Genomic DNA, 26,828 nt, shown 5'->3' on the forward strand with positions numbered 1-26,828 from the left:
CGAGGGGAGGAAGCGTAAAGCACCAGCAGCTAATCACAGACAGCTGAGGAGGAGCAGAGCGAAAGACTTTAGAGGCTGCGTTCGGGGAACACCAAAAAGGAAAAGGAGAGCAGGCCGTTCACCATGAGCAACTACAAGAGGCTGAAAGAGGAACCCATCACTCAGGATCCACCTCCTTACTCTGCCAAAGACTCCCATGAAGACCCTGAGCCAGCTAAATCTCTTTCTGGATCAGAACTCCGTCGCATGGGTTGGCCTTCTAACGCTGTGCCATCCCAGTACCAACATTATGTTGCAGCTGGTGCAGGATCCCACCAGTTTCCGATTCTTCAAGCTCCACAGGCCACCGTCATCATTTGTGGTCCACCCGCCAAGGAGCCTGATTACCTGGTGTACTCTATCTGTACCATGCTTTGCTGCTGCCTCCCCCTGGGCATTGCTGCCTTAGTTTACTCTATAAAGGTGAGCTCCTCCCTCTTTTTCTTTGGGCTGGGGGAGATGTAGTGCTATAATAACAGGCAGTCCAATAGGCCCCATGACCTTTTCTGGTGGCCCCTGTAGCAGAGGCCTGTAGAAGGCTACAGGGTGGCTTGTGTTGTAGCTGAAATTCAGGGGGGCAGGTGAGCCTAAGGCTTCTGGATTTCAAGGTTTGGGGGCCCTTTCTCCACCCCAATAATTGAAGCCACCGTGTTGTCCACAGGGACAGGGAGAAATGGCAGAGCACAAAGTGGGTGGTGGTCTCAAAAGAGAACAGGATAAGGGGATCGCTCAGATGTTGCTTTTGCTCAGTCAAGGCAAAACTCAGGCAGCGTGAGGTCTAGAGAGGGGGCTGAATCACGTCTGTGTGCAGGAGGGTTCCAGCTGGCTGGAGGGGCTCAAGCTAAGATCTGCAACTCTGAATCTCCTACACTTCAGCAGGAAATAAAATGAGCCTCAGCACAGCTGCCTCTGCCAGCGCTGAAAGTTTTTGTTTTGCTTAAAGGGGCCCAGTCCTCTGCATTGGTCTCTTGTTGCTATGGTGGAGCAGAGGATTCCCTGCTTGTAGTGGGTCCTCCAAGTCTAAGTGTGACATTGTCACAGCCTCTGACCAATGAGGAGTCAGACACTGGCCCCACAGGCACTTTGGGTAGCAATGTTTCTGGGGTGTCTCCTGCCGTAGCCTTCCTCCTTTCGTTTCGGAGTCCTGCACCTCAACACCTAAAGAGGACTTGACTCCTGTTCCCCAGCAGGCGCAGGATGACTCTTAGGCAGCCAACATCCAGAGAGAGAGCTGGGTTAGTCTGTTGCAGCGAAACAGGAAAGAGTCTCTGATGACCACTTTAAAGTTGCATGGATTCTTTGGGGCGTTTGTTTTCACAAACTAGGCCTTGTCTGAGCTGCTGGGCAGCTTTCTGAGGTAGGAGTGGGTTGCACTGTTTCACGGTGGCCCAGGTCCTACTCGGATGGTCATCATTGATGCTTAGGGAGTGCTCTTTGACCCCCTGGACTCTACAATGTGGGTTTCCTTCTCGGTTTGATTTTATCCCCTTTGCTGTTTAACAGCGACATAAAACCACTGAGTGGGATTATCTGGAGTTTTGGCGTACAGTGGTACCTTGGTTGTCGAACTTAATCCATTCAACTCCCAGAACCATTCAAAAACCAAGGTGCAGCTTCCGATTGGCTGCAAGAGCTTCCTGCACTCAATTGGAAGCCACAGAAGCCACGTCAGAAGTTTGGTTTCCAAAAAACGTTCAGAAATCGGAACACTTACTTCCAGGTTTGAGGCGTTCGGGAGCCAATTTGTTCAGGAGCCGAGCTGTTTGACAACCAAGGTACCGCTGTACCTTGCTAATGACACACAAGTCTACTTCTCCTTTACATCTGCCATCAGTTCTCACTCTCTTTCTCCACAGACCCAAGAAGGCAACTTTAATGGAGATGTGATAGCTGCCAAGCGAAACTCCAGGATGGCTCGCATCTTGAACCACACAGCCCTCGGAGTGGGCTGCTTCTGCTTCGTTATGTATATCATCATAATGGCAACTTTGTATTGGGAACTGCAAAACCAGCACCCACTTGACTGAGGATTCACTGCAGAGCCTCCACATTTCAAAAGACCTCCCCACCGTTGCACTACTGAGAAGAAGGCCTGGCTGAACGCTGTGCTTTATGAATCATTCCATAGCAGGAAGTGCTAAAGGACTGAGTCACATGTACAGGCTCATTGCATGATTTCTGTTTATTTTACTTGATGACCAACAATGGGATGTGTGAACTTCAAAGCATTGTCCCAAAGGGGACATCAAGTGCTCTTGGAAGTTCTACCTAGGGGGGAAAATATAATATCCTATACTCTGCCATATATTCCTATACAGGGGTGCCTCAGGTTAAGTACTTAATTCGTTCTGGAGGTCTGTTCTTAACCTGAAACTGTTCTTAACCTGAAGCACCACTTTAGCTAATGGGGCCTCCCGCTGCTGCTGCGGCACCGGAGCACGATTTCTGTTCTCATCCTGAAGCACTATTTCTGGGATAGCGGAGTCTGTAACCTGAAGCATATGTAACCTGAAGCGTATGTAACCCGAGGTACCACTGTACACATAATATTTTTTTAAAACGGGGATGGGGTTTATAAGAGACTCTGAAAAACACAATGTTATCAAGCAGGATCTGGTGACAATAAGCATACTCCATTTACAATTATAGATCAGAGATGGAAAAATACAGATATAATATAAAGCCAAAATAAACCATCGGTATGTGAATGTGTGGAAGTGAGTGACTAGAACTGTTTATTATGTAGGCGTAATGGTTAAACAAGGCAAGGTTACAAAACGTGAACCCTAATCTACCAAAGCAAAGTAATTAAAATATTCAAATGCTCTACACTACTACTTCTTTTGACATGTTCAGGGAAGTTTTTAAATGTGTGACATTTTAATGTATTTTTAATCTTTGTTGGAAGCTGCCCAGAGTGCCTGGGGAAACCCAGCCAGATGGGCGGGGTACAAATAATAAATTACTATTGCATCTTTATTGAAAGTTCAAAAAGTACATAATTATATGTGCACTAAACACTGAGAGACGTGAATAAAAGAGAGAGAAAGAAAAAGAGAAACAGAACCCGTGTAGAAGGGAAAATAAAGGGGGGGACCCCAAACTCTATGCTTTACAAGGTTGCTATTGTACTTCACCAGATCTTAACCTATTACAGTACTTGTAAGAATGGATTCCAAATATCACTGATTAAATCTTACGCAACACAAAAAAAACCAGCCATCAACATATATGAATCTTTGTTATTAGCAAACCAATTTGATATACAGGTAGTGAGGGAGGATTGGATGAATCAGAGATCTCCATTTCGACCACACAGTGGGAAACTCTTTTAAGTGCTATAACAAGGGTGTCAATGGAACTTAGATTGAGGCTCATACAACAAAAAATAATATTTGGAATATACTGGACCCCATTTCGTTTGTTTAAAAAAGGGCTATCTATTTTTTTTTTCTGCAAGTAAATTTTTATTCAGAATTTGTAAAAGAAAAAAAAAAGGACAAACAAATACAAAAATAGACATTTTAACATAAATTATTCATCCTATTTTCATGCTATACAAAAAGTAAGCATACAATCATACAAAAAAAATAATATAAGCATTAGGCTCTACTTAGTCTTTGACTTCCCTCCACCCTTTTGGTAAGTATCAAATAAATCCCGGATTGCGTAATTAGTTTATTAAAGTTTATACTTATTAGCTGATAAAGTTTTTCTAATACCGCCAGTTCCTCCTATATATCCGTTCCAATATATTTCCAAAATTTACTCCAATTTTTTTGAAATTTCTGGTCGTCTTGGTCTCGTATTCTGCCTGTTAATCTATCTAGCTCGGCATAGTTAATCATTTTGACCTGCCAGTCACTTACGTTAGGTATATTTTCTGTTTTCCAGTTTTGTGCCAGCATAATTCTTGCGGCTGTGGTGGCATAGAGAAAAATTTTTTTATCTTCATTTTTTATTTCCTTACCCATAATTCCCAGCAAAAAGGCCTCAGGTCTTTTGGGAAAAGTATATTTAAAAACTTTTTTAAGTTCATTATAAATTGCTTCCCAAAAAACCTTCACCTTGTTGCATTGCCACCACATATGGTAGAGGTCTCCCTCCACTTCACCACATTTCCAGCATGTCTTATTTTCTGATCTATAGATTTTAGCTAATTTTGCCGGCGTGAGATACCATCTATAGAGCATTTTCCAGACATTTTCTCTCAAACTCGTACAGGCCGTAAATTTAATATCTCTATTCCACAATTTCAACCACTTTTCAAACTCGATGTTATAGCCGAAGTCAATTGCCCATTTAATCATTGCCTCTTTGACTTCCTCGTCTTTTGTATGCCATTCCAGTAATATGTTGTATAATTTAGACAATGTTTTGTTTTTACCTTCTATTATTTCTATATTGAATTTTGATTTCTTGTCCTCAAAGCCCATTTTTCTTTTATCTTGCTTTAACATATCATTCACCTGATGATACTGTAACCAACCGGTGAATTGATCCTTTATTTCCTCATAAGGTTTAAGTTTAAGCCCTTGTTCTGATTTTCTTACCAAATCTTCGTAAGTGGCTGTCTTCCCTTCCATGTTGGTTTTTTTTTTTGTTAAGACCTCTACCGGTGAGATCCACCATGGTGTTTTTCTTTCAAGAAGGTTCTTATTTCTTTCCCAGACCTGATATATTGGTCCCCTGAAAATATGATTTAAGAAAGCCCTGTGGACTTTCACCTTCTCATACCAGAGATATGCGTGCCACCCGTACCAATTATTGAAACCTTCTAAATCCAACAGGTCTCTGTTCTCCAGTTTTATCCAATCTTTTAGCCAAAGTAGGCACGCTGCTTCATAATATAAACTCAAATCTGGGAGAGCAAAACCTCCTCTTTCCTTTTTATCAGTTAATATTTTCATTTTAATCCTTGGTCTTTTCCCCTGCCAGATGAATTTCATCAGGGTTCTCTGCCATTCTTTACATTGTTTTAAACCTTTAATAACTGGAAGAGTTTGAAATAGGAACAACATTCTCGGCAAAACATTCATTTTAACCACTGCTATCCTTCCTAAAAAGGAAAATTTCATCCTCTCCCATATTTCCAGATCTTTCTTTATTTTTTTCCATGTAACTTCATAATTATCTTTATATAGGTTTATGTTTTTTGCCGTGATCCACACTCCCAAATATTTCACTTTTTTCACCACCATGATTTCCACTTTTTGTTCTAGATCTTTCGTTTCTTCCTTAGTTAGATTTTTAACCAGCATTTTAGTTTTATTCTTATTTACCTTAAAACCTGCCACCTCTCCAAATTCCTCAATTTTTTGTAATGCTTCTTTTACACTATCTTGTGGATCTTCCAAAGTCAGAACAATATCGTCGGCGAAGGCTTTAATTTTAAATTCCTTCTTTCCTACTCTAATTCCTTTCACTTCTGTTGCCTCCCTCAGTCTCTTATTAAGTACTTCCAAAATTATAATAAATAATAAGGGGGACAGGGGGCAACCTTGTCTGGTCCCTTTATAAATGTTAAAATATTCTGTTGTATTATTATTTATCACCAGCTTTGCTTTCTGTTCTTTGTATATTGCTTCTATGCCTCTTCTAAATTTTTCGCCAATTCCCATCCTCTCCAAAACCGTCTTTAGGAAGTTCCAGGAAACATTGTCAAATGCCTTTTCGGCGTCTATGAAAACCAGTGCAGCTTTTCTGTCTATTTTCATGTCCAAATATTCAATAATGTCAATCAAATTCCTTACATTATCCCGTAATTGTCTCCCTGGGAGAAATCCTGTTTGGTCACCATGGATTTTATTAATCAAGACCTTCTTTAATCTTTCCGCCATTATATCTGCAAATAGCTTATAATCATTATTTAATAATGAGATTGGCCTATAGTTCTTTACTTCCATAGTGTCCACCTCTTTTTTAGGAATCAAGGTAACATAGGCTTCCTTCCAGGTATCAGGTATCTTTCCTTCTCTCAATATATTGTTCATAACCTCTCCCAGCACTGGTGATATTTGGTTAATTAATATTTTATAATATTTGGCTATCTAATGTATCAGGGGATGATTAGCTGCTTGTGCTTAAAATAGTGCCCCTTCAGAGTTTGTGCGACCCCACAAACCTCTGTGTGTGACAGAGCTCCTCAGACATGTCTGCTCTAGTCACTTGTAGAGTCCGACAGTGGCTGTCTGCGGAAGCGCTTCCAGCAAAGAAGTTCCTTAACGGAAACGCGTCTCCTGGACTCACGACGTGACAGCTTCCGGCGAAGCATAGGTCTCCCTGCAGTTGCTTCTGACACCTCCCCGCTATTTTCGCTCGAAGTGTCTCTCACCCCTTTCTCTCCCCTGCTGCTTCCTGCCTGGGCTGCTGCGTCTCTCTCAGCATTACTGAGATCCTCCTCCAGAGACCCCGCGCTCCCCCTGCTGGTCCCTGCTTTGGCTGTTGACTCTCTCCCCGTCTCTGGGAGCCCTACCACTTCCCTTTCCTCCGATGTCAGTTCCCTGACATCCACCTCCCCTCCAGGGCCCCCCTCTCCCCCGCCCCTACTCTCTCCTCTAGGCGGTGAGGAGCTGAAACCCCTAAAAGAATCCTCTTCATCTTCCGACGTCTCGAACATTTCCCTCCATCGGTCTTCGTTCCGACTCGCTGAATCCTCCTCCACCTCGGAATCGGCGAACCCCTCCAACTCTTCTTCTTCGTCGGTGGTGGCGAAGTATTCCCTCCGGAACCTCGTCACTGGCTGGGGTTTCCGAGGGAATCTCTGATGAAAAGTTTCAATCAAAACCTCGTCATCTACATCCTCTGCCCTGACCCAGGTGTTTTCCGACTCCGGCTCCCCTTCCCACATTACCAAATACTCTACTTGCTCTCCCCTCCACCTGGAATCGAGAATCTCCGCTACATGGTAGCTGTGTTCTTTTTCCTCCATAGCTGGTCCCCTATTGACCCTCCCCTCTCTGTCCCCTATATACGGTGACAGCAATGATCTGTGGAACACTGGGTGCAACTTCATGTGGTTAGGTAACCGGAGTCTGAAAGCCACTGGGTTGACCTGTTGCGTGACTTCAAATGGGCCCAGCCTTTTGGGTCTTAACTTCTTACAACCTCCTTTAAATGGTAACCCTTGGGTGGACAACCACACCTGGTCCCCCACCCTAATGCTTTCTCCTTCCCTTCTGGTTTTGTCTGCCTGCCTCTTATATTCCTCCTTCGCCCTGTTTAAATTAAGTTGGAGCTGGCGATGGATCGCTTCCATTTCTTCAACGAACTGTTCTGCGGCTGGAACGCTCCAGTTCTCCCCCTCCCCCCCTGGGAAGGCTCGGGGATGACACCCGTGATTGGCCAAAAAAGGGCTCATTCCCGTGGACACGTTCTCCGCATTGTTATAGGCAAATTCTGCCAACGCCAGCTTCTCCACCCAATCATTCTCTCTGTCATTCACATAACACCTCAAATATTGCTGGAGGACACCATTAGCTCTTTCCGCCTGCCCGTTGGTTTCTGGATGGCGGGCAGTGGAAAAATTCACCTCTACATGCAATAGGCTCATGAGCTTCCTCCAGAACCTGGAAGTAAATTGTTTCCCTCGGTCCGAAACCACCCTCAAGGGGGCACCATGCAATCTAAACACATTTTCCACAAACAATTTAGCGGTTTCTTCTGCTGTGACCGCATGTGAGCAGGCTATAAAGTGGGCCATCTTGGTTAACAGGTCTACCACAACCATAATGGCTGTCTTCCCTTTGGACCTGGGCAGATCAGTCATAAAATCTATTGCCACTGCCTCCCATGGTCTTTCCGGCGTGGGTAGTGGTTCTAATAAACCTGCCGGTGCCCGCCTCTCCCCCTTGGCTCGTTGACATCGGTCACACCCTCTCACATACTCCCGCACATCTTCCCTGACCTTGGGCCACCAGAATTCCCTGGTAACCAGCCACATGGTTTTGTGTTGCCCAAAATGCCCTGCTGTGGGGCTATCGTGCAGTTGCTTGAGTACCTTTTCCCTCAATTCTCCTTCAGGTACGTATAACGCTCCCTTGTAGTACAACGCCCCGTTTCTCTCCTCAAAACCCCCGGGTTTGTCTCCCTCCCTCCTGAGACCCCTGAGTTTGTCCTGGGCATATTCATCCTGCACCGTTCCCTCTATCAGTTCCCTTAGCCCCACCAATGCCGCCCCACACACCCAGCGATCCTCGGGAATGACATGGGTCTCTTCGGGTGCACCCTCTCCCTCCAAATATTCAGGTTTGCGTGAGAGAGCGTCCGCCCTAACGTTCTCCGGGCCTGGTACGTAACAAATCTCAAAGTTAAATTTGGAGAACTCCTGGGCCCATCTCAACTGCCGTTGGTTGAGCACTCGCGCAGTTCTCCAATACTCTAGATTCTTATGGTCCGTGCGCACTTGCACCTTCTGTTGTGCACCAATTAGTAGGTGCCTCCATCTCCGGAAGGCCTCATAAATCGCAAGAAGTTCCCGGTCGTACACCGTGTAGTTTCTCTCAGATTTGTTCAGCTTTCGCGAAAAGAAGGCACACGGTCGCCACTCGGACCCCTCCTTCCCCGGCTGCAGAAGAAGCACCGCCCCTATGGCTCTGTCAGAAGCGTCTGTTTCGACCCTCAGCTTTTTTTGTAAATCCACATGTAGAAGTTGTTCGTCAGAGGCGAAGGCCTTTTTCAGTTCCTCAAACGCTCGCTCCGCCTCCCCCGTCCAAACAAACTTCTTTTTGCTGCTGAGACAGTCCGTGATGGGCGCCGTCAGGTGAGCGAAGTTTCGGATGAACTTACGATAAAAGTTTCCAAACCCTAGGAACCTCTGCACATCCTTCTTAGTCTTGGGTGTTTTCCATTCCAGCACCGCTTGAACCTTGCCCGGGTCCATGGCCAACCCCTTGTCTGACAAGCGGTACCCCAGGAATTCCACCTCCTTGGTATGAAACTGACACTTCTCCAGTTTCACCCACAGTCTGTTGGCTTGCAGCCTGCTCAACACTTCTCTGACGTCTCTCACATGTTGCTCCTCATTCTCCGAATACACCAACACGTCATCTAAGAAGGCCACGCAATTCTTGTAGAGCAAAGGCCCCAGTACATGGTTCATAAAGGCTTGAAAACACGCGGAGCCTGCTTGTAATCCAAAAGGCATAACGAGATATTCAAATGCCCCCAAAGGGGTGAACATGGTGGTCTTCCATTCATCCCCTTTCCTTATACGTATCAGGTTGTACGCCCCCCTTAGGTCCAGCTTTGTAAAAATCTTTCCTTTTCGCACCCTGGTCAAAATATCATCAATCCTGGGCATAGGAAAAGCCACCGGCTCTGTCACTGCATTTAGGGCCCGAAAGTCACATACCAGCCTCGGCTTGTCCGTGTTCTTTTTATCCACAAAAAACACTGGGCTACCCCCCGCTGCCTTGGACTCTCTGATGAAGCCTCTCTTCAGGTTCTTGTCAATGAACGCTCGCAACTCCTGCATCTCCCTGTCTGACATGGCATACAACCTGCCTACAGGAAGCTGTGCTCCAGGGAGTAAATTGATCTGGCAATCAAAGGGCCTATGCGGGGGTAGTTGGTCAGCTTCCTTCTCGCTGAACACGTCGCTGAGATCAGCATACTGTGATGGCACCTTCCCCTTCTCCATCACTTCCGTCCCTGCTAGGGTGGCTTGGGCCCCTGCTGACCCCTTTTCCCCCCTGCAGTGTTCTAAGCAATATGCGGAACCGAAGGAAACCACTCTTTGATGCCAGCCCACCAGCGGATCATGTAGGGCTAGCCAGCTCATTCCCAAAATAATGGGAGCGCCTCCCAAGGTGGCCACATTAAACGCTATCAGTTCTGTGTGCCTTGCCACCCTCATTATCATTGGGATGGTCTGCAAGCTGACGCCTCCTCCCAACAGTTCTCTGCCATCGATCGTGGTCACCTGAAGGGGGTTGCTTAAAGGGATCGTCTGTATCTGGTGTTCAGCAGCAAACTCCTTGCTCATGAAATTGCAGGAGCTGCCTGAGTCCAACAGCGCCTTTATTTTTAGGGGGTGTCCATTTTGCAACTCTAGCGACACTTCAATCACTAGAGCAGGTCGAGGAGCTTCTGGCACTGGCACTTGGGGAAGGGGCACTTTCACTGCTCTTTGGCCTGGCTGCAGTGCCCTGCTGGCAACCAGGCGTTGGCTTTTACCTGCTCCGTTTCTCCCTGCTCTTCCCCCTCAACAGTTCCCACCATCCCTTGCCATTCCTTCCTCTGGGGGCAGACTCTGGCAAAGTGGCCTGGCTGTTGGCAGAGATAGCATTTCCGGGGTCCCTTCCCCTCCTTCTTCGCCCCCTCACTGGGCTTTGAAACTGCGCGCGCGCGGGCTGTTCCGATTTCCATCGGCTCTGCCGGCGGGAAAGCTGGCTCAGGAATGTCTGGAATGCGTAACTCCTTCCAACGTTCCCCTCTCCCTTCCCGCCTCTCCAAGGCTCTTGCCTCCTGGCGCGCTCCAATGGTCAGCGCAGATTTGGTCAGCTGATCCATAGACACCGCCCTGGGGCTCCTGGCCAGCTCGTCTTTCACAGCTGAAGAAAGACCTTCTTCAAATAGCATCTGAATGGGTGCTGCCGATAAATCCCACCCCAATCTGTGAATCAGCATGGTAAATTCAGTCCAGTACTCACGGACAGATCTGCTTCCCTGCTTGCAAGCCATTAGCTGTCTGCGCACTACCCCCTCCTCAATATCGCTGGAGAACATGATATCCATTGCACGAAAGAATTTCATAGTGTCCTTCAGGATATCGTTGTGCGTTGCCATCAGGGGTCGAACCCAATCTCGTGCCCCCTTCTCAAGATGCCCAATTACGAAAGCAACTCGGGATTCCTCATCAGGGAACTCATCAAACTGCACATTCAGGGCATATTGCATTTCAGTCCTAAAGGCATGGTAATCCTTGGGGTCCCCCCCAAACTTCTGCACTAATCCTGGTACCTTTCTGGGGAACTGAGTGGTTCTCCCCTTCTTGTCTGCATCTTGAGCCCTCCTCTCCTCGAGCCTCGCCGTCTGCAGCGCAAGTTGGACCTCCAATGCTCGGTATCTGTCTTCCAAGCTTGGACCAGCTCCACCCCCTGCGGCTCCGGCTCCTGCTGGGTCGCTCATGATGCCTTCTCCTGCACAGGCAGCGTACAGAGACTGTCGGACTGCTATCAGGGGATGATTAGCTGCTTGTGCTTAAAATAGTGCCCCTTCAGAGTTTGTGCGACCCCACAAACCTCTGTGTGTGACAGAGCTCCTCAGACATGTCTGCTCTAGTCACTTGTAGAGTCCGACAGTGGCTGTCTGCGGAAGCGCTTCCAGCAAAGAAGTTCCTTAACGGAAACGCGTCTCCTGGACTCACGACGTGACAGCTTCCGGCGAAGCATAGGTCTCCCTGCAGTTGCTTCTGACACCTCCCCGCTATTTTCGCTCGAAGTGTCTCTCACCCCTTTCTCTCCCCTGCTGCTTCCTGCCTGGGCTGCTGCGTCTCTCTCAGCATTACTGAGATCCTCCTCCAGAGACCCCGCGCTCCCCCTGCTGGTCCCTGCTTTGGCTGTTGACTCTCTCCCCGTCTCTGGGAGCCCTACCACTTCCCTTTCCTCCGATGTCAGTTCCCTGACATAATGTATCTAACTGTTGGAGATGCAATAGGATAATGCTTCTCCAAAACATATGTTTTTTCATTGTCCTATATTGAATGATTTTTGGCAGAGGGTAACTGGAACCATCAACAGAACTGTACGGAACAACCTTAAATTTACAGATCAAAATATCCTCTTGAATTATATAACCAGCACATGGAACCTTACAAAAGGACAATACGAGTGGACTCTCCCTTACCACAGCAAAAAGACTGATCCTGATGAATTGGAAAAATAAAAATGCGGCTCCCTTCTACGATTGGATTGAAGACTTATGCAAACTCGCAACATATGAACAACTTGCATTACAAACGCAGACTTGTCATGGACAGATGTTCAACACTTAGCAAGCGACGGATATCACGGGTGATTCCTTTCTGATACACAAACATTCCAAGTAGGAATAATAATAATAATAATAATTTATTATTTATACCCCGCCCATCTGGCTGGGCCTCCCCAGCCACTCTGGGCGGCTTCCATAAAAACCAAAAATACAATAAAATATCACACGTTAAAAACTTCCCTGAACAGGGCTGCCTTAAGATGTCTCCTGAATGTCAGGTAGTTGTTTATCGCCTTGACATCTGCTGGAAGGGTGTTCCACAGGGCGGGCGCCACTACCGAGAAGGCCCTCTGCCTGGTTCCCTGTAGCTTTGCTTCTCGCAATGAGGGAACCACCAGAAGGCCCTCGGCGCTGGACCTCAGCGTCCGGGCAGAATGATGGGGGTGGAGACGCTCCTTCAGGTATACTGGACCGAGGCCGTTTAGGGCTTTAAAGGTCAGCACCAACACTTTGAATTGTGCTCGGAAACGTACTGGGAGCCAATGCAGGTCTTTCAAGACCGGTGTTATATGGTCTCGGCGGCCGCTCCCAGTCACCAGTCTAGCTGCCGCATTCTGGATTAGTTGTAGTTTCCGAGTCACCTTCAAAGGTAGCCCCACGTAGAGTGCATTGCAGTAGTCCAAGCGGGAGATAACCAGAGCATGCACCACTCTCGCGAGACAGTCCGCAGGCAGATAGGGTCTCAGCCTACGTACCAGATGGAGCTGGTAAACAGCTGCCCTGGACACAGATTTGACCTGTGCCTCCATGGACAGCTGTGAGTCCAAAATGACTCCCAGGCTGCGCACCTGGTCCTTCAGGGGCACAGTTACCCCATTCAGGACCAGGGAATCCTCCACACCTGCCCGCCTTCTGTCCCCCAAGAACAGTACTTCTGTCTTGTCAGGATTCAACCTCAATCTGTTAGCCGCCATCCATCCTCCAACCGCCTCCAGACACTCACACAGGACCTTCACCGCCTTCACTGGTTCTGATTTAAAAGAGAGGTAGAGCTGGGTATCATCCGCATACTGATGAACACCCAGCCCAAACCTCCTGATGATCTCTCCCAGCGGCCGCATGTAGATGTTGAAAAGCATGGGGGAGAGGACAGAACCCTGAGGCACCCCACAAGTGAGAGCCCAGGGGTCTGAACACTCATCCCCCACCACCACTTTCTGAACACGGCCCAGGAGGAAGGAGCGGAACCACTGTATAACAGTGCCCCCAGCTCCCAGCCCCTCAAGACGGTCCAGAAGGATGCTATGGTCGATGGTATCGAACGCCGCTGAGAGATCCAGCAGAACTAGGAAACAGCTCTCACCTTTGTCCCTAGCCCGCCGGAGATCATCAACCAGTGCGACCAAGGCAGTTTCAGTCCCATGATGAGGCCTGAATCCCGACTGGAAGGGATCCAAATGGTCCGCTTCTTCCAGGCGTGCCTGGAGTTGTTCGGCAACCGCTCGCTCAATCACCTTGCCCAGCAATGGAAGATTTGAGACTGGGCGATAGTTGGCCATCGTGGCCGCATCTAGAGATGATTAGGAATGATTAGGTTGTATACAGTGCTTCCTCTACTCAGAGTATACCCATTGAAATTAATGGATATGACTGACTTAGGTCTATTCCATTCAGTGGAGCTACCCTGAGTAGAATTCAGTTGGATACCACACAGAGTCCCATGGACAATGGCCATGTTAGTTGCCCCAGAATTGGCAACAATAGAATATAACGATACATGCCCTTAAAACAAAGGGGGATTTAGGGCAGTGTGACTGCTTCTGCCGCACTGGGCGCCACAACTATGGCATGGTGAATTGAGCAGAATGGAAAGTGAGAGGTGGGAGGCACCAAATGTTGGCCTTGGGCTGGGAGTCTCTGAAATCTGAAAGACCAAAGTCTGCCCCTGCCTTAAAATCATGATATGGGCTTCCCCCCTCTGCCTCCCAGCTGCAACTCTCCTCACTGGGGGACAGGGAGCGGGTTGGTGTGGAGGACTCCCTGGTCCTGAATGGGGTAACCATGCCCCTGAAGGACCAGGTGTGCAGCCTGGGAGTCATTCTGGACTCACAGCTGTCTGTGGAGGTGCAGGTCAATTCTGTGTCCAGGGCAGCTGTTTATCAGCTCCATCTGGTACGCAGGCTGAGACCCTACCTGCCCGCGGACTGTCTCACCAGAGTGGTGCATGCTCTAGTTATATCTTGCTTGGACTACTGCAATGCACTCTACGTGGGGCTACCTTTGAAGGTGACCCGGAAACTACAACTAATCCAGAATGCGGCAGCTAGACTGGTGACTGGGAGTAGCCGAGACCACATAAAACCAGTTTAGAAAGACCTTCACTGGCTCCCAGTACGCTTCTGAGCACAATGCAAAGCATTGGTGCTGACCTTTAAAGCCCTAATCGGCCTTGGTCCAGTATACCTGAAGGAGCATCTCCACCCCCATCGTTCTGCCCAGACACTGAGGTCCAGCTCCAAGGGCCTTCTAGTGGTTCCCTTGCTGTGAGAAGCCAAGTTACAGGGAACCAGGCAAAGGGCCTACTCGGTGGTGGCACCCTCCCTGTGGAACGCCCTTCCACAAGATGTCAAAGAGAAAAACAACTACCAGACTTTTAGAAAACATCTGAAGGCAGCCTTGTTAGGGAAGCTTTTAATGTTTGATAGACTAATGAATTTTAATATTATGTTGGAAGCCGCCCAGAGTGACTGGGGAAACCCAGCCAGATGGGTGGGGTATAAATAAATTATTATTATTATTATTATTATTATTATTATTATTATTATTATTATTATCCCACCATCCTGCCCAGTTTTACCTTCCTATATAAGACTCCATCCTCCAGTTTTGTTCCCTTCCTCTTGTTATCTGGACAATTAACTCCCTTTTCTAACCCTCCTGCCTCGTCTTCTCAGTACTGCTGGGCCTGGTGCCTAAATTCTCCCAACGCTTCACCAACAGGAATACATGCCTATCATACCCGTCTTCTCGTCCCACAAATTCCAGCCCAAGCCATACAGTACCCAGGCAGGGAAGATGTGGCCTGCGGCAAAACAGTGAGGCCTGGAGCAGGACATTGGTCACTCAGTCCTGAAGCGCCCCATCCCTGCTTTAAAGCTAAAGAAAAAGATGCACTTTGAACGTTAATTAGTAAATGCCATCTATTCTATTCATGCAGTCTTGTGTTTCAAAGGCAAATACTGCAATTGTATACCAGTGTGGTGTAGTGGTTAAGAGTGGTAGACTCATAATCTGGTGAACCGGGTTCGATTCCCCGCTCCTCCACATGCAGCTGCTGGGTGACCTTGGGCCAGTCACACTTCTCTGAAGTCTCTCAGCCTCACTCACCTCACAGAGTGTTTGTTGTGAGGGAGGAAGGGAAAGGAGATTGTTAGTCGCTTTGAGACTCCTTAGGGTAGTGATAAAGTGGGATATCAAATCCAAACTACTACTACTACTACTACTACTACTACTCCTCTTCTTCTTCTTCTTCTTCTGCTTTGGGAGCCTCAGAGTGATATAAATAAATATGTGATATGATATAATATACAGTTGCAGCGTGGAAGTCAAATGGAATCCATTCCGGTCGTCCGTTCAACTGCCAAAACGTTCGAAAACCAAATTGTGGCTTCTGATTGGCTGCAGGAAGCTCCTGCAGCCAGTCAGAAGCTGCAGAAGCTCCGTAGAATGTTTGGCTTCCAAAAACAGTTCACAAACCAGAACAGTCACTTCCAGGTTTGCGACATTCAGGAGCCAAAATGTTCAGGAATTAAGCTGTTCGAAAACCAAGGTACGATTGTACATATCTTATGATTGGGGTGTATCCAGTTTTAGGGGAGGAGTTTCTTCGTTCCCAGCCACTCGTACTTCTGGGTTGAAAGACTCGGTGGAGCTGCTGTCCTATTCCAGAGACAGAGCACGGACTAGCGGCCACCTGAGCAGAACAGCCAGCAATGTAAAGCCAACGCCTAGGCAAAAGAGGACCAAAGTTCACCAAAAGAGAAAGAGGAAGGGAGGGAGGCAGCAGGAGGCGGGGAGAAGAGTTAAAGGTGCAGCTGAGGAGAAGAAGAGCAGAGCACCCAGCAGCTAATCACAGACTGCCAGCTTCGGGGAGCAAAGGGGAGAAAAAGGAGAGCAGGCCGTTCGCCATGAGCAACTACGAGAGGCTGAAAGACGATTCCACCACCACTCAGGATCCACCTCCCTACGCTGACAAAGACTCCCATGAAGACCCTGAGCCAGCGAAACCTCTTATTGGACCAGAACCCCGCCACATGGGTTGGCCCTCTAACGCTGTGCCATCCCAGTACCAACATTATGGTGCAGCTGGTGCAGGATCCTACCAGGTTCCGATCCTTCAACCTCCGCAGGCCACCGTCATCATTCATGGTCCACCTGCCAATGAACCTGATTACCTGGTGTACTCTATCTGTACCATGCTTTGCTGCTGCCTCCCCCTGGGCATTGCTGCCTTAATTTACTCTATGCAGGTAAGCTCCTCCCTTTTTTTCTTTGGGCTGGGGGAGATGTAGTGCTATAATAAAAGGGGGTCCAAAAGGCCCCATTACCTTTTCTGATTTCCTTTTAGCAACAGTCTGTAGAAGGCGGCTTGTGGTGTTGCTGAAATTCAGGAAGTAGGGGAGCCTAGGGATTTTGAATTCAGGCTTTGGGGATTCTTTCCTCACCCCAACTGATAGAGAAAAATAGGGGTGGTTGACTTTTGCTGCCCAACTTCTTAAGGGACCAAGTCCCCTTAGTCTATGATCAGTCAGAGATAAATGGATGGAGGCAGGAAGCAGTGAAAGCAAGGCAGATCTTTATTTTTCTGTTGCAACAGAGTTCCCTCCCCACCTAGCAAGGAGCAAAGAGAGACTCAGAACCAAGAAGAAACATCTCTTTTAAGGGTTTTCATTTTGGCATGGAGAAGAAGGACATCCCCTCTACAAACAGTCAGAAATTACATCACACATAATGTGGGGTAACTGTGGCTCAGGTAGGCCAAGGTTTCATATTCCTGAGGATTTGGCAAGATTTACATAGTTCCAGACACAGTTTGCAGAAAAGGCATTTGATAAGACCAGGGGTCAGCAACCTAAGACCCATGGGTCACAAGTGGACCACGTGGATCGTTTAACCAGCCCACGAGCCACCCCCAAACCGAGCCGCCTGCTCGGCGAGTCCCTGCGTGCTGTGCTTAATTGATACAGGGACTCACTTTCGCAGCGCCAGAAATTGCATCTGCGCAGATGCCGGAAATCACGGGCGCCCGCACGATCTGGCCCACAGAGGGATTTCTGCTGGAGTGAACCAACCCAGGCAAGGTAAACCTTGCGGACCCCTGGATAAGACAATCAGGATGCCTGTCAGTCATCCCTCATCTGGGCAAACAGTGACACTTAATAAAAAGGAGGTTCAATAGATATAGGAGAGGAATCCCTTCAGGAACTTCCCCTCATTGCTACCTGCCCATGTGGTCTCAGGCAAGAGGGATTAAGGAAGCAGAGGAAATATTTAGAGTCTTTAGGAGACCCAATCTGGCTTTTGGATTGCTCTCCTGCACTATTGTGGCATATAGACTTATGCATGTGTGCAATTATCAACATTTATTCTATATTTGAGACCTTAGAATTCCTACAACACCCATCATTTAAGCCACTGTGTTATGCTACAGGAGAAACGGCAGAGCACAAAGTGGGTGGTGGTCTCAAAAAAGAGCAGGATAAGGGGATCACTCAGATGTTGCTTTTGCTCAGTCAAGGCAAAACTCAGGCAGAGTGAGGTTCAGAGAGGGGACTGAATCACGTCTGTGTGCAGAAGGGTTCCAGCTGGCTGGAGGGGCTCAAGCCAAGCTATGCAACTCCAAATCTCCTATATTTCAGCAGGAAATAAAGGCAGCCTCCGCCCTATATAGTATCAGCACAGCTGCCTCTACCAGCAGTGTGAGTTGATGTTTTGCTTAAATGGGCCCAGCCCTCTGTGTTAGTCTCTTGCTACGGTGGAGCAAATGAGTCTCTGCTTGCATTGAGTTTTCCAAGTCCAAAGATGACATTGCCACAGCCTCTGGCCATTGGGGAAGACAAAACTCTGAATCCTTTATTTATTTATCTTTTAATTTTTTTATAATTTTCATTTAAATATATTACAACAATTATTCCATCATAATTTTAGCATTTCAAACTTTGACTCCCTTCCCCGTGTTTCTGTGGTTCTTTTCATTTCTTTTCATCTTCCTGCATACTCTTGAGTATAGGTTATATTAAAGGCTGAATTAAAAACACAAATTCCCCTGTAGTTATTTTCCCCACCACACTGTGTCGCCTCTGTTCCTCACTTTATGACCTCTTCTATCAAGGTCACTTTTTCTTTTGTTTATCTTTCCTGCTTCCTGTTAGTCCTCCTTCACCCAAACACAGACATGAACTTTCTCAGAAATGTGGGATTCCCCTGGGGTATGATTTTATCCCCCCTGCTGTTTAACATCTACATGAAACCACTGAGTGGGGTTATCTGGAGTTCTGGAGCACAGTTGTCAGCGATAGGCCGATGACGCACAGCTGTACTTCTCCTTTACATCTGACGTCAATTCTCTCTCTCTCTCTTTCTCCGCAGACCCGAGAAGCCAACCTTAATGGAGATGTCATAGCTGCCAAGAGAAACTCCAAGATGGCGCGCATTTTGGCCAACACAGCCCTCGGGGTGGGATGCGTCTTAATTGTTGTGTATATCATAATAATGGCAACTGTGTATACAAATGCAAAAAATCAGCATCCGCCTAACTAAGGATTTGCTGCATAGCCTCCACCCCCTGAAAAACCTCCCCACCACTGCAATAATCAGAGAAGGCCTGGTTGGATGCTGTGCATTTTGATTCATTCCATAACTAAAGGGCTGGTATACACATGCATGCACATCACATGATTTCTATTGAATTTACGCAATGACGAGCAATGGGGTGCATGAACTTTCAGAGCACTTGATGTTGTCACTTTAGAGGCAATGCCTAGGAGCAATACCTAGGAGCAAATTTGTAATATATTCTGTAATACATCCTGTCATATATTCCAATACACATTGGAAATCTATTCCTAGGTATATATATAATTTTTGGAAAGGGGGTGTGGGGGGGTTATAAGAGATTCTGAAAAATGCAATGTTATCAAACAGGATCTGATGACAGGATGCCCACTCCACTTATCATTATTGATCAGAGATGAACAACTGCAGACATAAAATAAAGCCGGGAGCCAGAATAAGCCATGGGTATGTGAATGTGTTGAAGGTAATGACTCAAACTGTTTATAACATGGGTGTAATGGTTAAACAAGTCAAGGCAGAAAAATGTGAACCCAATTCTACCAAAGCAAAGTAATTAAAATATTCAAATGGTCTACACTTCTTCTTTTCTTGACATCTTTATTGAAAGTTCAAAAAGTACATAATTTTATGTGCACTAAACATTGTGAGACATAAATAAAAGAGAGAGAAAGAGAAAGAGAAACAGAACCCGTGTAGAAGGGGAAATAAAGTGGGGACGACCCAAAACTCTATTCTACCGAGGGAAAGTAATCAAAGTATCCATATGCTCTACACATAGCAAGTGATGGACATCATGGGTGATTCCTTTCTGATACACAAACGATACAGTTCCAAATAGGAAATATTAAGTTGCATTCGGTGCTTCGAATACCCGTATTCTCATCGCACAAATTTCAGCCCAAGCTCTGCGGAAGAGGGGCAGTGAAGGTGTGGCGGAGGGTCAAATAGTGAGGCTTACAGCAGCACATTTGGCCCCCAGTCCTGAACTGCTTCAATCCTCCTCCCTTAACATGAAAGAGGAAGATGTGTCTTGAGCGTGAATTAAATGCCACCTCTTGTATTCATCCAGTCTGGTGTTTTAAAGGCAAATAATGGGCATGTATGATGCTTTGGAAGCCTCTCGGAGTGATAAAAATAAAAATAATGTGATGTAATATACATATTATATGATTGGGGTTTTATGCAGTGTTAGGGTAGGGGACAGTACCTCTGGCGGGGGACATGCCGTGCTCCTTCTGGGGTAGTTTGCCCACCTTTGGTCCCCACCCTGCACCAGCTTGGGGGGGGCAATGGGAGGGGGGCAATGCCACGCATGACACCACACATGTGACTTCATGACATCTGGAAGAGCCAGGGGAACATCCAGCCAAACATGGCAGCCAGGGGGCTTCAATGGCTGGGGTTCAGACTCCACCTTCTCCTGGAGCAGCCACCAGCAGGAAGCTGCTTCGACCCTCTTTCCACTCCATGGCAGGAAGTGGAGAAGAAGGAGTCCCCCCCCCCCCGGATGTAATGCCAGGAATCACTGTTTCTTGCTGCCGTTTGCACAAAAGGAGAAATACAGCAGAGTCATAAGAGCATTTGTAGAAAACCCTTATGTGCATATTGCTGTGATGTTCAAATACAGCCAGTGCCTAGATACATGCATACATACATACATACATACATACATACATACATACATAGCTACCTGCAAAGATAGATAGATGATATAGATAGATGATAGATAGATGATAGATAGATAGATAGATAGATAGATAGATAGATAGATAGATGATAGATAATATATGGGATTTGTATGTTTTCCATCCCATGGCATTCAGCAGCTGTCTTCTCTAGCATGAAAGGATCAGTATCTTTGGATTTCTACCCAAATTTAGGATTCAACATAGACTAGACTACATTCATTCATTTCATTAAACTTACATCCTGCCCTTCCGCCTAAGGAGTAGCAACCACATCAATAATGAAGCAATTTAATCTTACAAAAACAGTTTAAAACAACCCTCCAGTTTAAGAGTTAAAAACATATTTTAAAAAGGCCTCTACTCCCACAGCAAATAATTTCAGGGTTGCCAAGAACAGATCTTTCAGCCAACAAATGCCTAAGGGAGCAGCAGTGTTTTTGAATTCTTCCTAAAAGTTTATAATGAAAGAGAGAGGGATGCCCTATTAGGGCACATCTCAGATTCTCCTACGTGGGAGCTATATATCTGTCCTGGGAGAAACTACTAGCCTCCCCAAATTTATGAACCTGCGCAGACCCGATGACATCTCATATACTTGAGAATTGCAAAATCTCTCTGCCGTGTGTGTCCATGTCCACAGCAAGGATGACGGAAAAGATCTACAGCACTACATGGCTAGGAAATATCCTCCACTTCCTGGACCTATGTTGCAATACCCAGGACAAAACTGTCTCTTGCTCATTGCTTGCCCCTCATTCCACACGCTCTTCATCTGGAAAGCTAGACACAGCAAATCTGTCCTGTCTAAGAAGCTGCGTATCTAGGAGTCTCCAAAGGAAGGACCCAGAGCTTGGCTTGCATTGCAGAGGCAACACACACACCTTAAAGAAGACCCAGACCACAGGAAGAGGGCTTTAAGGCAGAGGGTAGGAGAACAGAGGGGAGAGAGAGAGAGAGCAGGACACCCAGCAGCTAACCAGGGCAGCCACAATGGAGGAACGCCAAGAACTGAGCAGAGGTTGCAGAACTGAGAAGACGAAGGAAGAAGAAGAAAGCACCACAATGAGCAACCCAAAGCATGAAAAGCTGGGTGAGAAGGCACTTGCTGCTCAGAACCCCCCTGCCTACTCTGAAATAGATGCCTATACAGAGCCTGACCCACTGAAACAGCCTCCTGGGCCAGCACCCCAAGCAGGCTATGGGGCTATGCCAGCACCTCAAGCAGGCTATGGGGCTATGCCAGCACCCCAAGCATGCTATGGGGCTATGCCAGCACCCCAAGCAGGCTATGGGGCAATGCCTTACTATGGCCCACCCGGTGTGGGATCTCACCTAGGCCCAGTCCTTCAACCTCCACAGGCGGTCTACGTCACACCTGTAGAGCCCACCAATGAACCCGATTACTTGATCTACTCCTTCTTCACCATGCTCTGCTGCTGCTTACCCCTTGGCATTGCCGCCTTGGTCTACTCTATACAGGTAAGTGTGTGTGAAAGGGAGAGACAAACAAATGGGGGTGGGGGGTGAGGCTCTGCTAGAAAACAAAGGAGGCAAAAAAGGCATGCCCCCCCTTAGTAACAAGGGGTTGCACCCAACTGAGTTCTACTCAGAGAAGACCCATAGCAGGTAACGGGTCCAAATTTGTAATGGGCATTGAATTCAGTGGGTCTGCTCTGAGTAGGAGTAGCATTGGCTTAAGTGCTCTTTTTGGAAGGTGACATCGCAAGCTATAATTTGGCTGTAATTAGGAGTGGGACTTCTGGATTTCATTGAAAGATATTTCCCTTTGCAGTTCAAGCATTGGCACGATGGGAGTGGGAGGGGAGTGAGGAGAGAAACTTGATGCAGTTTGAATTGAAAGGCAAACCTACCTAATTTGCTCTTTCCGAAATGATACACAAACCAAAAAACAGTCCTCCTCCCAAAATTCACACTTTTCTGAATTTTGCAACGCAGTTCTCCAGCTGAGTGTGTGTGTAGCAAAATGCATACAGTAGGGCAAAGCATGCGTAAAATGCATATACGGGTAAAAGCAACACCTAAGAAAGGATTGCATCGTATTACGGGAAATTGCTTTGCAAACGCGTCTGTCTGCTAGTCTGTTGCGGTGTGAGCAAGGGAGAGTCTCATAGCACCTTAAAGGGAACAAATTGTTGCAGCATCTGTTTTAGTGGACCTGAGCCCCCTTTCATTGACTTGACCTTGATAGGTAGGTACCCACCATGTGATCCTCAGATAAAGGGCAGTATGTGCATTTAATAAATAATAACAAAATGAATATCATGCCACCACTTAGCTTCAGAATCCAGGCATGGTTAAAGGTGTGATGTGGAGTCAAACTTTTTTATTTTAATGCAACTAGGACTGTGGATGGAAAACCGACTCTTTGGCAAGGGCTAACTTACCATGGATCTGTTTGCAACTTGGTGAGATGGTCACCTGGAACATCTTGCCACACAGCTAGGAGATTGTTCCTCATATCCTTAGATCAAGGGCCAATTCTTCACTGGGCATGATGCTGCAGATGATCAGCTGCGGGGCAAAGAGCTCTCTATGCCACGCCAATACCAACCTGATTATGGCACAGCTAATGCTGGATCCAGGCTCAGTGCTCTATGTTTCAAGAACTGGGATCCACCTTTGTCTTCCTTCCTTCCTCTTTTACTGCATGCATTGAAAGAATCGTAGAACTGTAGAGTCAGAAGGGACCCTGAGGATCATCTAGTCCAACCCCCTGCAATACAGAAATATCCATTGGAGGGTCGAACCTGCAACCTTGGCGTTATCAGCACTATGCTCTAGCAGACTGAGCTAGCCATCTGATCTTTCTCTTGGGGCATGTTTGATTTTCCTTTCTCTTTCTTCCTTAATCTCTCCTCCTCCTCCTCTCCCCTGCACCTCCTCCTCGCTTCCTCCTTTTAAAACAATGTGCATGAAATTACCAGAGAGAGAGAGAGAGAGAGAGAATGGCAGAAAGCCACTGGTGTGACCCAGCTTAAATGAGGGTGTGATCCAGGAGACGGCTCATGTCAATGGGCGCATTTCCCTTCTTTGTACATCGCCCCCAAGGAAGGAGTTGTGCAAATGCTCATTGTAAGCGAGTTCTCCATAACTGTGTGCCCAGGGACCGTGAACCCCTCCCCATCGGGCCATATCAGTAAAACAAGAACCACAGGAAACATTCAGTGAGGTTCAATTAGGCCACAACTTTGTTGATTACAGGAGTAACTGAGTTTTGGCTTGGCATTGAGCAGCCGCCATCTCCTCCAGTCAGCCTGCTGGAGGGATTCTGGGGACCAACCCTGATTTGGGGTCAACCCATGACATACATTAAATAAATGCAACCTGCACAGACTTGCGGCATTGGGGAGTGCTGTGGCTCTTAGCCTGGATGAATGAACAGAAGCGCCTCCTTGTGGATCTCTTTATCGGGACACCCCAACGCCAAGGAGTGGGGAGCAGAGGCTCATAATCTCCTCTCCACCAAAGAAAAGGCTACTTTCATCTGATCTTTCTCTAGGATATATTTCATTTACCTTTCTCTAACCCACATTCACTTTCTTTCTCATTCTCTCTTTCTACCCTTCTAGTTCCCTGCTGCTGCTGCTGCTGCTGCTGCTGCTGCTGCTGCTGTTGCTGCTCCCTCCTCCTCTTCTCTTTCTCCCTTTAAAACATTGCATAATGTGAGAACATGATGCTTGGCTAGACAGGCTACTGGCCTGATCAGGGTTGCCATGCTCTTATGCAGTGCGGCTTACCATAGAACTTGTGGCTACATATGCACCACACATTTCAAAAAGTCAATTTAAAGCACATTTCTCCCTGAAGAATCCTGGGAACAGTAACTTTCCCCTCCAACAGGGCTACAGTTCCCAGCCACTCTTAACAAACTACAGCTCCCAGGATTTTTGTGGGGTGGCTGTTTTAAACATACGATATGAACCCGGCCCTCCAGATGTTTTGAGACCACAATTCCCATCATCCCTGACCACTGGTCCCGTTAGCTAGGGGTGATGGGATTTGTAGTCCCAAAACATCTGGAGGGCCGAGTTTGCCTATGCCTGGCTTACAGTCTTCCTTTGCTCTGCTAGGTTCCAGACTAAAACCACAAGGTTACTGGTAAGTGACTGATAGCCTCAAGCAACAAGATTCTTCGTTGGCTAACACCAGGCAGCTGTTTCTCAGCTTGCCACTTCTGCATGCTGGAGGTGTTCCCTGGCGGTGTGGTTTCTCACTCGCTTCTCTCTCTTTCTCTGCAGACAAGAGAAGCCAACTTTGCTGGAAATGCTGCGTCTGCCGAGAGAAACTCCCGAATGGCACGCCTCTTCTCTCACCTCGCTCTCGGGATTGGGCTGGGGTTCCTTATTTTATATTTCATCATTGTTACAAGAAATTATAGATAAAAAATGTTCATAAATTTACAAGGCAAACATATATATGAGTATGTAAACCACGTGTCTGAAATAGTACATGAGAACAATCCTGAAACCATTTTGACTCTCCCAAATTGACTTCAAATGTTTCTCTGCAAGGAGGAAGGAAATGGGAAAGACTCTCCATTGTCTTTTGCTTACCTGTCTTTAGGGCATCTTTCTGTATGAATAGGGTGAGCCTGTGACCTGGATTCAGGAATTAAAGTATTTACTATCACAAAATAATGGCCAGGCTCCCCAAGTAAGCAATCACTGGCCATTGTCAGGTATCCTGGCAGACAGGATTTCTGTTGTAGACCGCCTCCTTCTGTGATGTGTGTATGATGTTTTTGGGGGTGATCTTGAGATACAGGGTGGGCAATTTCAAAAGTCTATATAAGGGCTTGCACACCATTGTTCTGGGTTCCTCCTCCCTTCTGCTTGTGGTGAGTGAGGACCCTGTTGCAACAGTTTTATAAAGATCAAGTTTAGTAGCTGCTTTGTTTCTCAGTATTTTCTGGTTGGCCTCTGTTATTTTCTCCTACCGATAGGGAACTCGCTTAAGGACTCTATACGAACCCTTGGATAGCCCATAAGGGAAAAGGAGCAGATTTTGTTTACATCAATATGGTGAGCCAGGCAGGAGCTTTGGCTGTCCAGATTCTGGGGGTGAGGAAGGACTGGTGATCCAATGCGCACCAGGCCATTTGCCAGGAGGAGCCACCAGTCCACCAGCGATCCCAGGGTCTGGAAATAACTGGCGTTCCAGCGGGGCTAACCAGAGGAAGCAATGCTTGATCAGGCCAGCCATAAAGAATTTATTAAAAGATCCCGGGATCGCCAGGAGCAGTGCTTGCAGAAGTGAGTATAAGGTACCGTGCACAGGGAAGAAGGTAGGGAGGACTCTCCAACCCCAGAGACTAAAAAAAACCTCCCTCTATCAATCCTTTTTCTGCTCTTTGTTTACAGATTTTTTAAATCTACCCCTTCCCTTCCATGAGTCCCTGGTAAGAAAAGTCAGTCATGGCTTTATTCAAATGGTAATTTAGTCAGGAGATACAACACTTTAAATGATATAATAGATTTGCTGAATCATGAACTCTGTACATGTACAGAGGCTATGTTAGCTTAGAAAGAAAATAAAAAGAAGGTTTAAAACAAGAGGTGACAAAGCTATGCCCTGCACATGAAACTTTATTCAAATTTCTTAATGTAAAATTGGGAACCATTGAGGGAATTGCAATGAGAAATACCCCTTTGTGTGCATTGTGTAAAAATGTAGGTTTTTTCCCTTCTTTTCTCCCACAACACCCAAAAACTAAGTGAAGGAAAGTAAACAGATAACAGTAGTAATTATATGGAAAGGTGATAATAATAATTAAATGAATAAAATGCTTAACTCTAAAATTTTGTATTGTTTACAGCTTCCTAAGAAGAAATTTGAAGGATATTCTCCCCTTCCTTGGCTATTTATTATCTTACTCCTTTTTTCTTTTAACCGATTGTGTCTTCAGACCCCAACTCTCTGCAGGCCTTTCTCTTCAAAGGATGTGTTATTGGAAACTGAATGGTGAAACCAGCCTGCATTGCTTCAAGAGTATTGCCTGCCAAAAGGACACCAGCAATTTCTCTCCATAAAGGACTTGAGGGCAGTGGGGGAGGGGTGTTGAATAGTTGAATTGTTATGGACATTTTCTCTTTTCTGACCGCAACCTAAGAAGAAAAGGAACTTAGAAAGCTATAGGACTATCTTCCACTAGGCCCAGGGCTTTTTCCGTGACGGCTCCAACCTGGTGGAATGCTCTGTCCCACGAGACTAGGACAACTGCCCTTTTATTACAATGGTTTTTACCAGATTGGTTTGAAAAGTTGAGAACCATGGGGCTATATAAATTCTAAT

The 26,828-nt window shown here is 46.7% G+C and overlaps 3 long non-coding RNA genes across 4 annotated transcripts; all 3 read left to right on the forward strand.

Moving 5' to 3' along the window:
- Positions 1–3,018, forward strand: LOC309537373. Its single transcript, XR_014221839.1, has 2 exons — positions 1–462; positions 1,896–3,018. It is a non-coding gene; the product is annotated as an uncharacterized lncRNA (long non-coding RNA).
- A 12,617-nt stretch (positions 3,019–15,635) lies between these two features.
- Positions 15,636–19,404, forward strand: LOC309537545. Of its 2 annotated transcripts, XR_014221963.1 has the most exons (3): positions 15,788–15,802; positions 15,870–16,502; positions 18,622–19,404. It is a non-coding gene; the product is annotated as an uncharacterized lncRNA (long non-coding RNA). The 2 variants fall into 2 exon arrangements; XR_014221962.1 differs by having other exon boundaries at positions 15,636–16,502.
- Positions 19,405–21,854: 2,450 nt separating this feature from the next.
- Positions 21,855–26,335, forward strand: LOC309537372. The gene is made up of 2 exons (XR_014221838.1): positions 21,855–21,995; positions 24,776–26,335. It is a non-coding gene; the product is annotated as an uncharacterized lncRNA (long non-coding RNA).
- The last annotated feature ends 493 nt before the right edge of the window (positions 26,336–26,828 follow it).

This window comes from Podarcis vaucheri (genome assembly GCF_965113315.1).
Source record: "Podarcis vaucheri genome assembly, chromosome: 7".
Lineage (NCBI taxonomy): Eukaryota > Metazoa > Chordata > Lepidosauria > Squamata > Lacertidae > Podarcis > Podarcis vaucheri.